General features: G+C 45.5%; 2 long non-coding RNA genes across 2 annotated transcripts; both read left to right on the plus strand.

Moving 5' to 3' along the window:
- Positions 1-1,526: 1,526 nt before the first annotated feature.
- Positions 1,527-8,563, plus strand: LOC126984137 (uncharacterized). The gene is made up of 3 exons (XR_007736433.1): positions 1,527-1,840; positions 6,831-6,909; positions 7,129-8,563. It is a non-coding gene; the product is annotated as an uncharacterized LOC126984137 (long non-coding RNA).
- A 354-nt stretch (positions 8,564-8,917) lies between these two features.
- LOC126984104 (uncharacterized) lies at positions 8,918-12,235 on the plus strand. The gene is made up of 3 exons (XR_007736406.1): positions 8,918-9,714; positions 9,921-10,425; positions 10,945-12,235. It is a non-coding gene; the product is annotated as an uncharacterized LOC126984104 (long non-coding RNA).
- Positions 12,236-13,140: the final 905 nt, after the last annotated feature.

Consider the following 13,140-nt stretch of genomic DNA (forward strand, 5'->3'; position numbering starts at 1 on the left):
CATCCCTTCCTTCCTTTTAATTAATGTCTAAGTTATCCTTTGAGTGACGTTCTTTCTGGTGGTCAAATCTTGCATCCTATTTCCTATCGTCCATTCTCTCTCTTCCTCCTTCTCCTCCTCCTCTGGCTATCTTCATCCCTTCCTTCCTTTTAATTAATGTCTAAGTTATCTATCGCTCAAGGTTCCTTCCAGTGTGTTTGTGGTGTCCGGCTCTGCTTGCTAGTTTGTTTTGTCACTGTATAATTGTCAATCCTAGCTAGTTTTGTCACTGTATAATTGTCAGTCCTAGTTTGTTTTGCCACTGTATAATTGTCAATCCTAGTTTGTTTTGTCACTGTATAATTGTCAGTCCTAGTTTGCTTTGTCCCTGTATAATGGTCGGTCCCAGCCAGGCGCCTCTTCCATGTAAAGATCTCGGCAGCTTCAAGCCTTGCCGATATCTCAATCCGTACGTGAATGTAAATTAACCGAAATCCTTGTTACTAAGCCCTGCACGGTGCTCTCTCACATAATGCTTCTTTAAATTTTCAGTCTCACTTAATTTCCGGGGTTAGTAATATATTTTGCCATAAGTTAACTCCCCGTGATGGCCAGTTTCATGTACTATATATAAGTAATTTGCCTTTTGCATGGCTATAATTCTGCATCCGTGTCTAAGGCCCAGTTTCACAGTTCCTCATGATGGGTTAGTAAGCTCCAAAACCAATACCAGAGCCTTCGAAATTTCCTTGTACGGTGTCTGGAGTTTATATTCAAGTTCACAAATTTGACGAGACTATACAGGAAAGGTCTTGTGTGTTTATGGTACGAAGGAAAGGGAGGAGAAGGGAGATGAGATTAGGAGACGAGTGAGCCGAGATCCTGTTTATATTCAAGTTCACAAATTTGACGAGACTATACAGGAAAGGTCTTGTGTGTTTATGGTACGAAGGAAAGGGAGGAGAAGGGAGATGAGATTGGGAGACGAGTGAGCCGAGATCCTGTTTATATTCAAGTTCACAAATTTGACAAGACTATACAGGAAAGGTCTTATATTGTCATGATACGAAGGAAAGGGAGGAGAAGGGAGATGAGATTGGGAGACGAGTGAGCCGAGATCCTGTTTATATTCAAGTTCACAAATTTGACAAGACTATACAGGAAAGGTCTTATATTGTCATGATACGAAGGAAAGGGAAGAGAAGGGAGTTGAGATTGGGATAAGAGTGAGCAGAGATCCTGTTTATATTCAAGTTCACAAATTTGACAAGACTATACAGGAAAAGCTGTGTTTATGATATGAAGGAAAGGGAAGAGAAGGGAGATGAGTAAGCTGAGATCCTGTTTATATTCAAGTCCACAAATTTGACGACACAATACAGGAAAAGCTCTTTGTATTTAGTGTGTCATCGAAGACCGCGCCATTTTGAACAGTATGGGATTCTATAGCTTGGTTCGGGAGTGTTACAAAGACCATGATGGACTGTGGAAGCGGCCCTTAATGTTCCCTTTTCTAATATGCCTCTCTGTTTTTGCAGGATGCGGACGGACCATGCAGAGGACTCATCGCGACGACACCAACGGTTTGGTTAAGTGGGTTCTCTTGTGTGTGCGTCTGTGTGTGAATGGCAGGCCTGTCGTATGATTGTGTGTGTGTGTGCGTTGGCGGTATGCCTTCGCACTATTATTTTGTTAGGATGTATTTTTGTGTGTGTGAACTTTTTGCACGTAATCTTTTTTTATACCCATAGCTAGCGTTTGTTTGTGTGGCAGTGTTCCGGGAGATGGACGCCGGGGGACATGGGCTTGGGGAGGCGCACATGACCTCCTCTGTCCGTGACCTCTTCAGCTGGGGAGACCGGTAAGCATTTTGATATAGTTGTGTGGATAATGGATATTGTTTTTTACAGCTAAAGAAACCACTCTAGGGCAATGAGAAAATAGGTTTAGAAAAAGCCCGTTAACCCCTTCCCGGCAGCAGGGCTGACATGATTTTCCACCAAGTTTAGTAGAAAACACTCACTTGTCAATCCTGTGTTGTGAGAATTAGTGTTGGAACACTCTCATACACGGGAGATTTTAGTGCGGCTGGAGGTCGCAGTGAGCGTTTAGCACCACCAGCAAACACGCCTAACGCCCGCTGCAAGCGTTTAGCAATGAAAGGGTTCAGTTAGACTGGTTATATGTATATTGATACATTCAAATGAAGGTTTAGAGTGTAACCACTGATGGTACACGAGTCAGGATCATCAAAATCATCCAAAAAATTAGCATCTATATCCTCAGCTACCAAAGGAGTCATTTCCTCCGGCTCAAGAGGTCTCTTACTCCTTGACATGATAGACTATAATAATAAAAGAAACTAGGAAAAAATGCAAAAATTTCCAGTGTCAGCTGATGTGCGTTGCATATGTAGTGCGGCGACGGCCTGATGAACGAGCCTCCCATAACCCACTTAACCAGGGGGGCACCTCTTTGGCCGACTCGGTAAGGAGTGGCTCTCCCGTCACGCTGGTCGCGGGTTCAATCCCAGGCAGCCGGCGAATACCCTGATCTTGATTAATTTCTCGTGTTATTTCGATACACGCAGAGGACGTGTTGAGAAATAGGAAGGATTTAGAAAAGAAGCTCGTCGGGGCATTACACATATCCAACAAAGCACAAGGGTGACTGTCCATGGGTTTGAGATGCCTAATAATAATTTATTTTGTTCATTTTGTCAGTAGTAAGGAATCGTCTATTTTTTGGGGGGGTCGGCCCAGCCCGTTCTGGCGCAGGCGAGTGTTTATAGTGGCGCCATGATACTATCTAATGAGGGCAAATGAGAGCAAACGTCTATACACAGACGCGCCGACAAAAAGTCCCAATTTCCAAACGTCTCTATATAGATCCTCCGCCGGGAAGGGCTTAACCCGTGGGCTTGGGCCGTGGGGAAGCCGAGAAGTGGCCGAGAAATGGCAAAATTACACTGCATTTTGAGACTAAGAAAAGAGCATGGAACGTACATCAGAGCACCTGGTCCTCTCATAACTATAAAGCCATTAAGAATATTTCTTTTACTCAAACTCCATTCTGTTTGTGTGGTGTTTGTCACAAAATAAACAGTCTTGTGACGCGTGGCATATAGCCGAGAGTCGCTTGTTGTCTACTTTAAAGAATTTGACGAGTGATTACTGTATGGATAGCTAATTCAGTCTGCCATGACCTTACTGCACCACTTATCATGCATGGTGGGTTGCTCTATGTCACAACCACCTACAATTAGCTTGAATCAAGGGTTTTATGGCGAGCCCTTTTTAGGGTCCACCGTACCACAGCCATGACTCGTGAAAGCCCAGAAAAGGGTCTGCCGATGTTCTTGGGTTAATTGCTGCTCCTTCAGAGACAAAAGTTATGAGCGGCCGAAAGGGAGGTCAGTTTCGGGAGGAGAGGTGTCTCGATACGTCATTCCTCGTGAGAGAATTCAAGTCGAAGGCAGGAGGAGATATAGACACAGGAAGGGTGCCCCAGAGTTTACCAGTGTAAGGGATGAAAGAATGAAGATGTTGGTTAACTCTTGCATAATGGGTTTGGACAGTATAGGGATGAAAGAGTGGAGATGCTGGTTGACTCTTGCATAATGGGTTTGGACAGCACAGGGATGAAAGAATGAAGATGCTGGTTAACTCTTGCATAATGGGTTTGGACAGTATAGGGATGAAAGAGTGGAGATGCTGGTTGACTCTTGCATAATGGGTTTGGACAGTATAGGGATGAAAGAATGAAGATGCTGGTTAACTCTTGCATAATGGGTTTGGACAGTATAGGGATGAAAGAGTGAAGATGCTGGTTAACTCTTGCATAATGGGTTTGGACAGTATAGGGATGAAAGAGTGGAGATGCTGGTTGACTCTTGCATAATTGGTTTGGACAGCACAGGGATGAAAGAATGAAGATGCTGGTTAACTCTTGCATAATGGGTTTGGACAGTATAGGGATGAAAGAGTGGAGATGCTGGTTGACTCTTGCATAATGGGTTTGGACAGTATAGGGATGAAAGAATGAAGATGCTGGTTAACTCTTGCATAATGGGTTTGGACAGTATAGGGATGAAAGAGTGAAGATGCTGGTTAACTCTTGCATAATGGGTTTGGACAGTATAGGGATGAAAGAATGAAGATGCTGGTTAACTCTTGCATAAGGGGTTGGACAGTATAGGAATGAAAGAATGAAGATGCTGGTTAACTCTTGCATAATGGGTTTGGACAGTATAGGGATGAAAGAGTGGAGATGCTGGTTGACTCTTGCATAATGGGTTTGGACAGCACAGGGATGAAAGAATGAAGATGCTGGTTAACTCTTGCATAAGGGGTTGGACAGTATAGGGATGAAAGAGTGGAGATGCTGGTTAACTCTTGCATAATGGGTTTGGACAGTATAGGGATGAAAGAATGAAGATGCTGGTTAACTCTTGCATAATGGGTTTGGACAGTATAGGGATGAAAGAATGAAGATGCTGGTTAACTCTTGCATAATGGGTTTGGACAGTATAGGGATGAAAGAATGAAGATGCTGGTTAACTCTTGCATAATGGGTTTGGACAGTATAGGGATGAAAGAATGAAGATGCTGGTTAACTCTTGCATAATGGGTTTGGACAGCACAGGGATGAAAGAATGAAGATGCTGGTTAACTCTTGCATAATGGGTTTGGACAGTATAGGGATGAAAGAATGAAGATGCTGGTTAACTCTTGCATAAGGGGTTGGACAGTATAGGGATGAAAGAATGAAGATGCTGGTTAACTCTTGCATAAGGGGTTGGACAGTATTGGGTATATGTAAGAGTAGTATTTATATATATGTGTGAAAAATTATTTAAATGAGTATATAATGTTAGGAATTGCAAAAATGATTATATATGCATAATAGAGGAGATCAGTGATGATTTGACCATTTTTAGTTAAGAAAAATTCAGTTAAGTACGTGAGATAGAGATGGAATTTATATATTCTTAAAAATACTTAAAACTACTTATCCTCCCTAATTTCTATCTTTCCCATACTTAATTAAATTTTGGCATTACAATTTTTTTGACCTTAACCCGGTGGTTGTGGTAGCAGCGTGGGTCATGTATCTTAATGGTCCCTCCAAGCGAGAAAAATGAGAAAAATCACCCTCACACAAACCATTTCATAATATATATCAAAGCATTTGTGATCAGATTATGCATCATCTATTTTGGGGAGTTTAAATCATGGCACAAATTTGGCCCGTCGCTGCTACACGGTAAAGCCACAAATTTGGCCCATCGCTGCTTCACAGTAAAGCCACAAATTTGGCCCGTCGCTGCTACACGGTAAAGCCACAAATTATAGCCGGGAGCATTCTGGACCATCTAGAAAAGCATAATTTAATTCATGATTCACAGCATAGGTTCACAAAGGATAGGTCTTGCCTTACTAGTTGTCCTTCTACACTAAAGTAATCGAGGCGGTTGAGCGAGATGAAAACTATGACATATTGTATCTAGATTTCAGTAAAGCGTTCGACAAAGTCCCTCATCACCGGCTATTACTAAAATTACAGGCTCACGGCGTAGCTGGTAAAGTTTTGAACTGGATCAGGGCGTGGCTCAGTGGTAGGAAGCAGAGTGCAAATCAATGGTAAAAAATCTGAATGGGGCAGTGTTACGAGTGGAGTCCCACAAGGGTCGGTGCTGGGTCCTCTGCTTTTTATTATTTACATCAATGACTTGACACAGGAATTAGTAGTGATGTCAGCAAGTTCACAGATGATACCAAGATCGGTAATCCAATCAGACAGGGACGCTACTGTTCTCCAGGATGAGTTTGACAGACTATATGATTGGGCGGGGAAGTGGCAGATGGAATTCAATGTTGGGAAGTGTAGCATTCTGAGTGTAGGTAGGAATCATCCCTCACACAATTACTCCTTAAATGGCACTCCTCTAAGCAGGTCTGGGCGTGAGCAAGACTTAGGAGTCCTAGTGAGTGCTGACCTCCGTCCTAGGGCTCAATGCATCAGGCAAAAAATTGGGCCAACAGAGTACTTGGTTTCATCTCAAGGAGCGTAAGCAATAGGAGCGCTGAAGTCATCCTCAAACTTTACTTAGCACTAGTTAGACCTCATCTCGATTATGCGGCTCAGTTCTGGTCCCCCTACTATAGAATGGATATCAAGGTGTTAGAATCTGTACAGAGGAGGATGACAAAGATGATTCAGGGGGTGAGAAACTTGCCTTATGAAGACAGGCTGAAGCAGTTAAATCTACACTCGCTAGAAAGGCGAAGGTTGCGAGGAGACTTGATCGAAGTCTATAAATGGATGAAGGGATTTAATAAAGGGGATGTCAATAAGATTTTGATAGTAAAAGAGCCAGGTAGGACGCGTGGCAATGGTTTTAAGTTAGACAAATTCAGATTCAACAAAGACATAGGCAAGAATTGATTTACTAACAGAGTGGTGGATGAGTGGAACAGGCTTGGGGGCCATGTTGTGGGTGCCAATACCATAGATACATTCAAGAAGAGGTTAGATAAAGCCATGGCCTTGTATAGCCTAACCAGCCTCTTGCAGACTCCTTATGTTCTTAACTCTTGCATAAGGAGTTTGGACACACAAACCATTTCATAATATATATCAAAGCATTTGTGATCAGATTATGCATCATCTATTTTGGGGGGTTTAAATATCATGGCACAAACTTGGCCCATCGCTGCTACACGGTAAAGCCACAAACTTGGCCCGTCGCTGCTGCCGGGTTAATGGAGCAGCCACCTGTGTCTGAGCCAAGATGTCTGGATGTCTCTGCCGCTGCCTCTCCGCATGTCTGAGTCTCCCTGTACTTCCAGTGTGTTGCCCCGCCTGGAGAGACACGTTGATGGAGGTGGCCGTGTGTGTCACCCTTTGCCTGTATCCTCTGGCGCCCAGGTAAACAATGATAATGATTATGATAATACCAATAATAGTAATGAATATAATAATACCAATAATAGTAATGAATATAACAATACCAATAATAGTAATGAAATGATAATCAGTCAAATAACAAGATCATTAAATACTGTTGCTCTTGTATAATTTTCATCTTGTGTCTAATTCTCCGTCACTGTCTCCTGGGTTGTGTCTAAGTCGGTCTTGTTCTTTCAGAGGCGCGTAAGTGGAGAGCATCGGCGCAGCGCGGGAGCAGCACGTCAGGGTGTAGGGTGTTTGTTTAGCTGGTGTAGGGTGTTAGGGTGTTAGGTGTAACAACGGTTGGCTCTTTCACAGAACGGGTGTGACTCCGTTCTGCGTTTGAGTCTTCCACCTTCAGACGGTCTCCCTCCGAGATGTCTGAAGTTTTTTTTGTCGGTTTTCTCCGTAGGAGGAAGCCGACTCTAGCTACTCTGGCCTCTCTTCCGGGGGTCAGAGCGGTCGGGCTCTGCTTGGCCAGGCGTTAGTCTTTCGCGTTGTCTCCGCCGACGTTTTGCCAGACTCTTCCGTAAGGTTGAGCCTGGCTTTTTTATTAGGTGGATCAGGCTGCCTTCTTCCAAGGAGTCTGATGGGAGTGGAGTCTTTTTTTTGGTGTATGTCTGTGGGTACTTAGTGGGTAAGGGAGGGTGGGGTAGAATGGTTGGTGGGCTGGAAGTGGGTTGGGGGATGAGCCTCCTGGGATTTGGGTTGTGTCGAGCCTTACCGCCTGGTGTGTTGGGTAACCTTCACGCCAGGGGGGGGGTGCCAAGACCATATCCATCTCCTGGGCAGGGCGATTCCCCTTTCCCATGCCAACTGGCCCTCCTCCGTCTGCCTCCCCAAACCCCCGCTGAGTGCTTGTGTGTGTTATTTTATTTAGGATGTCTTTTTTTTCTATGCCTTTTTCCCGTGTGTTTATACCCAATAGCTAGCGTGTGTGTGTGTGTGGCAGTCCGGAGGCGCGTGCAGCGAGGACATCACATCACGTCACTACGGTATATCCACGGTATTTGGTTTAGTGTGTGCTGTGTGTGTTTGTGTGTGTGATGGCAGGCCTGCCGTGTGTTTGACCTTTTGCTGTGTGTTGCTGTGTGACTGCTAGGATTTCATTTCTATGTATGTTTTTTTCCCCATAACCCCCTTCCTCCCTAGCTCTTTAGCTGTTGTGTGCGAGGCGCTGGGTGGATGCTGCCGGGCGACCAACGGCGGTGGCGGTGTGCAACGCGGGAGCTGCTGAGGTTTGGGGTAGCACTACGGTGCAGGTTATGTAGGGTGTGTGAGTTTTTTTTTTGTGTGAGTGTCTTTTTTTTGTGTGGGGGACTTAGCTAATCACTGTGTCAGGAAGGCATGGGCGTGGCCGTCTGTCCATCAGGCCGACGGGCGGGTGTGCCACCTGGCAGTCAGGCTAGCAGGTGACAGGCAAGCTATCTGGCGGTCAGGCTGTCAGTCGGGCCATCAGATAGGTAGGCAGGCCACCTTGCGGTCGGGTTGTCGGGCGGGCACCCCACCCTCGGTCAGGTAGGCAGGCAGCAGCGTCTACGCTGAGCCGTACGGCTACACGTACGAACGCACGGAACCCGTACGCTACGTTCCGCTGCACTGACGCTCGTCGTACCTCTGCTCGCACGCTTGCGGGCGGTTGGGGCGGGGCGGATGGGCGGACGGGCGGGCGTGGGAACGGGCGGGCGGACGGGTGGTCGGCGGTTAGGAGTCGGAGCAACGCTTGAAAGACGCGCAGATAGATGTCAGATTCTCCCGTAGGGAGGTCTGGCAAGGTGTTAGTTTAGGCGGCGGAGTTGTACGCGGGCCAGTCTGTGTTACAGCTTTGCCGCCAGGGTAGCTCCTTCCGAGTTACTGAGGACCAGTTTTCCTCACAGGAGGAGGCTGGTGGGGCCTAGGGTGTTAGGGGTACAACGGTTGGCTCTTTCACAGAACGGGTGTTTTCCGTTCTGCGTTTGAGTCTGCCGCCTTGGGGCGTCTCCTCTGAGATGTCGGTTAGGATTTCTTTTTTTTATATGTCCGTGTGTGTAACTGTTGCCTTTTAGCCTGTTGTGTTCCTGAGCAGCAAGAAGAGGCGGCTGTGGTGACCCGCCCGATGCGGAAGGCTTCTGGGCCCTGTCGGCGGGGGCGCACCTCTCTGGCTGACTGGTTGACCAGGCTTTGACCAGGTGGCCAGGGAGGCGCATCCTCGTTGGGCGGGGTCTGGGGGCCCTCCGTCTTGGGGAGGTCGCTGCAGCAGGAGGAGGTAACTACTGCTGGTTTTGTAAGGCATTGTGGTTGAGAGCACCTTGCAGCTGTAACGCGAATTTCGTTCCGTAATAAACAATGTACCGCCATGCTGCCTGTCCTTCCTCCCTCCCAGCACTGTGTACGTCTGTGTGTGTGTGTTGCTTAATTCTCCCTCACTGCACTGTGCGTACGTCTGTGTGTGTGTGTTGCTCTGTCTCTGTTTCTCTCTCTCTCTCTCTCTCTCAATCCCTCTCTCTGTCTCTCTCTGTCTGTCTCTCTATCTCTCAATCTCTCTCTGTGTCTTTCTCTCTCTCTCTAGTTAGTAAAGAAAAGGTAACGTTTGCCATGGAAGAGTCTACAGTGTACATCCCAACCCTCTACGGCCGTTGCTGCTCCACCCGGGCATTACCACATCCACCCGGGTCTACAAGAAACCTCCACGGCCGAGCTTCAACCACAGAACACACCGCTACCGTTGATGAGGTTCCACGCCCCGGACTACCGCCATGTTAGCCTCGATAATAGTCCTCGGCGCACTTATTCTGAGACGTCCTGGTGAGTGAGTGCCCTAATTGCCTTCATGGATAATGTCACAGGTATCCAATGGTTCAGGTGTGATGTCAGATATTTTTGTTATTGTGTCGTAAATATCCAGTGATTATTTCCGAGTCGCTGAATGTTCATCGCACACAGTTTGTCTTTGAGTAAAAACACTGATTAATATCCATGATCGGTTAGGTTACAAACTCCCTCGATTTCAGACTGGAGAGCTACACAACACTGGTCATCCGCTGAGTGGTTGAATTCCTGGTCTACCGGCCCCTGGAGGAGTGGTCGATTTCCTGGTCTACCGTGGATATGAGTGGTTGATTGCCTGGTCTACCCCTGGATGACGCAGCTGTTCCTATGCAGGGGAGGACTCACACAAGCAATAAGGTAAGGTTTTAATGGCTGGGTTTACAAGAGGTTTTAATTGCTGGGTTTACAAGAGGTTTTAATGGCTGGGTTTACAAGAGGTTTTAATGGCTGGGTTTACAAGAGGTTTTAATGGCTGGGTTTACAAGAGGTTTTAATAGCTGGGTTTACAAGAGGTTTTAATGGCTGGGTTTACAAGAGGTTTTAATGGCTGGGTTTACAAGAGGTTTTAATAGCTGGGTTTACAAGAGGTTTTAATAGCTGGGTTTACAAGAGGTTTTAATAGCTGGGTTTACAAGAGGTTTTAATAGCTGGGTTTACAAGAGGTTTTAATAGCTGGGTTTACAAGAGGTTTTAATAGCTGGGTTCAAGAGAGGTTTTAATAGCTGGGTTCAAGAGAGGTTTTAATAGCTGGGTTCAAGAGAGGTTTTAATAGCTGGGTTTACAAGAGGTTTTAATAGCTGGGTTCAAGAGAGGTTTTAATAGCTGGGTTCAAGAGAGGTTTTAATAGCTGGGTTCAAGAGAGGTTTTAATAGCTGGGTTCAAGAGAGGTTTTAATAGCTGGGTTCAAGAGAGGTTTTAATAGCTGGGTTTACAAGAGGTTTTAATGGCTGGGTTTACAAGAGGTTTTAATAGCTGGGTTCAAGAGAGGTTTTAATAGCTGGGTTTACAAGAGGTTTTAATAGCTGGGTTTACAAGAGGTTTTAATAGCTGGGTTCAAGAGAGGTTTTAATAGCTGGGTTTACAAGAGGTTTTAATAGCTGGGTTTACAAGAGGTTTTAATAGCTGGGTTCAAGAGAGGTTTTAATAGCTGGGTTTACAAGAGGTTTTATTAATGGGAAGAGGTTTTAATAGCTGGGTTCAAGAGAGGTTTTAATAGCTGGGTTTACAAGAGGTTTTAATAGCTGGGTTTACAAGAGGTTTTAATAGCTGGGTTTACAAGAGGTTTTAATAGCTGGGTTTACAAGAGGTTTTAATAGCTGGGTTCAAGAGAGGTTTTAATGGCTGGGTTTACAAGAGGTTTTAATGGCTGGGTTTACAAGAGGTTTTAATAGCTGGGTTTACAAGAGGTTTTAATAGCTGGGTTTACAAGAGGTTTTAATGGCTGGGTTTACAAGAGGTTTTAATAGCTGGGTTTACAAGAGGTTTTAATGGTACATATCTACTGAATGTTGCTGTGTTATGTATCTTGACATGCTCTCAGGGTAAGGAGTGTTCTGATATGGTGCCTTCCCCCCCTCCCCCAGCACCTGTCGGACCTGGAGACTCCCCCCTGAGCCTGACGGTGGAGCTGTGGGCCCTGCACCAGACCCCCACACCCCCCCACACCACCCACAGCAGGGGCAGGGTGTTGAGACTCCCCCCACAGGCTAAGACAGGGAGGGACTTGAAGATCCGGGTTTTTGTCATCTGCACAGGAATTGACATATAGTATTTGGGAGCAGCGAGTAGCGGGCTTTTTTAATAGAGTTTCCTTTTTTGTGTGTGCCCTTGAGCTGTCTCCTTTGTTGTAGAAAAAAAATACTTGACAAGGCTTTCATAGGTGTTTGGGGCATTTCCATGGGTAGTTTAATGACCCTGGTGGTAGTCTGACCCTTCCTCTGTGCAATGAACTTGAAAAAAACGCTCATAAAAATGCAGATATTAACCCAGTAGCAGCGGGGATCATGTTTCTTAATGGTCCCTCCAAGCCAGAAAAATGAGAAAAATTCACCCATCACACAAACCATTTCATATATATCAAAGCATTTGCGATCAGATTATGTATCTTCTATTTTTGGGGTTTATATCATGGCTCACAACCAAGAGAGCCCGGGCAAAGTGGAAAAATTTGGGTAGCTTTTCCGATACCCTACGCCCCTGTCCACCCAGCAGTGATTGGGTACCAGGTATTAATCGGGGGTTGTGTCCCGTCTCCTGGGGTCTGTTCCCTTCTCCTATAATTCCTTCCCCTTCTGTCTCTCTCTGGCATATGATCACCGATGTTGCGCTGCCCACTAAACAAAACTTTCCAACTTTCCAACAGTTGAATTACAGTTTGATCCAAGTGTTGTCCCTGTGGCTCACCCTCCTAGAGAAATACCTGTTGCTCTGAGAGGTAAACTTAAGAAGGAATAGACCATATGGAAAGATTAGGTATCATTATTGAAGAAAATACACCCACAGACTGGCTCAGTAGTATGCTTGTAATTGTTTTGACTGAAAGTGTCATTCATACTGATCAGCAAAAAGTGGAAGCTGTTGATGCATTTATTCCTGTCCCACAAAACAAAACTGTGTCAGAGGTTTTTGGGCATGATCAACTATGTGGGTAAATAATTCATACAAAATCTTTCCACACTCACAGACCATGCTTCTGTTCTGCTGGAGAAAAAACTGCATGACTGTTGTTGGGAGGAGACACAGCATGAAGGCTTCCAGGAGCTGCAAGACATCCTTGTGGTCAGGGCGCCTGGTCATTATGATGTAAGTGCTGTACCTGTCTTGCTTTGTGTAGATGCTTCAAGCCTTGCACTATGGGCCTGTATAATGCAAGAAGGTCACCCTGTAGCTATCTCAATTTTGTTCTCGTTCCTTTACTTGTCCTGTTCTTTACATATGCCGATGTGCGAAATCAAATTTATTATTATTATTATTATTATGCAGCGAGGTCATTGACAAAATCTGAAAACAACTCTGCCCAGATAGAGAAAAAGCTACTTGCTATAGTGTTTGGGGTTGAGAGATTCCATTCACAGCAGTACGGCAAACATAACAATGTTGTAGAGACAGACCACAAGCCCTTGGAAGCTATTCTTAGGATGCCACATAATTGCCTCTACACCTTTGAGAGACTAATGAATGCTGATCCTTTCCCAGGGAGCGTCGGCAGAGATCGAGCTGGCGGAAGGCTGGCGGCCGGGTCAAGCTCACCACTGACATGCGCTCGGCCAATGTTGTTGACCTCGGCTATGACAATCTTACTAAGGTGGTGGAGGTGGGGAACGGCATCTACATTGACGACGGACTCAAGGAGATCGCTGAGACTACTACTATTACTATTACTATCCTCTATACTGCTATGTG

Source organism: Eriocheir sinensis, chromosome 56 (assembly GCF_024679095.1).
Source record: "Eriocheir sinensis breed Jianghai 21 chromosome 56, ASM2467909v1, whole genome shotgun sequence".
NCBI lineage: Eukaryota > Metazoa > Arthropoda > Malacostraca > Decapoda > Varunidae > Eriocheir > Eriocheir sinensis.